At 26.5% G+C, this 1,118-nt stretch overlaps 1 non-coding gene across 1 annotated transcript; it reads left to right on the forward strand.

Moving 5' to 3' along the window:
• TRNAP-AGG lies at nucleotides 731–802 on the forward strand. Its single transcript has one exon. It is a non-coding gene; the product is annotated as a tRNA-Pro (tRNA).

Below are 1,118 nucleotides of genomic sequence, written 5' to 3' on the forward strand. Positions count from 1 at the left end.
ACTCTGACATTCTTTAGATAGTGATGCATCAATATTTTGAGTTTTTGAATCGGATCGTGGACTGTCTGATCTTGTGAAAAATAAACCATAAATTATTTCAAAATAAATAGTGATTTAACTTAGAAGGAATAAGCATATTCATTGAACCTTCAAAAAAGAAAAAAATAATAACAACTAACAGACACTAAATTAGCATTGGACATATAGTTCCTACATTTTATGTAAATACTACTCAAAAAATGACTTGAATGGGCGTATGAACAACAAGATAAATATGAATGACACCAACTATGAAAAAATTTTACCCTATATTTTACCCTAATATTTTACATCAAATGACACCAACTATGAAAAATTTGTACACTGATAGTGGAAAATTATATTTACACTTTCTAATCATCTATAGTTTGTTTATATTAATTATTTATATTTTTTGAATAATTATATATACACCAATTAAAGACTTTAACATCATTTACACAAATCACACATGCTTTTTAAAAAATTACACGTACATTTCCCAAATATGTCAACATCATCACAAACTACACTTATTTTTTAGTTATCAACGATGATTTCTATAATTGTATAAAGAATATAAATAATTTATATAAACAGACTATAGGTCAGAGAGTATAATTTTTATCCCATCTAATAAAGCTGAAACACATTTCCTTTATCAAAACATTTTTGAAACAATAAACAAAGCCATAAATCTGTTGAACAAGTCGGGCATTTGGTCTAGTGGTATGATTCTCGCTTAGGGTGCGAGAGGTCCCGAGTTCAATTCTCGGAATGCCCCTTTCTTCTTTATTATTTGTATTTTTGTCTTCCCCTTTCTGCTTCTGTTCTTGTTTTCTTTAATGAAATCCATCAAAATTTGCCATATAATCCATGTTCAACTACTTAAAATAATAACATTCATACTAAATAATGTAGTCATAGGGAGAAACTTCAGGCTTCTTTTTATAATTTTATAAAGGGATATTTATTAGGATATTTATAATTTTAGGGGATATTTATAATTTTTTAAACAATAAAAAGATATATATAATTATGACAAGTTTCAGAGAATCCCATTATAATTTACCCCAAAAAAGAATAATAATTATACACTT

Source organism: Sesamum indicum, linkage group LG4 (assembly GCF_000512975.1).
Source record: "Sesamum indicum cultivar Zhongzhi No. 13 linkage group LG4, S_indicum_v1.0, whole genome shotgun sequence".
NCBI classification, from domain to species: domain Eukaryota; kingdom Viridiplantae; phylum Streptophyta; class Magnoliopsida; order Lamiales; family Pedaliaceae; genus Sesamum; species Sesamum indicum.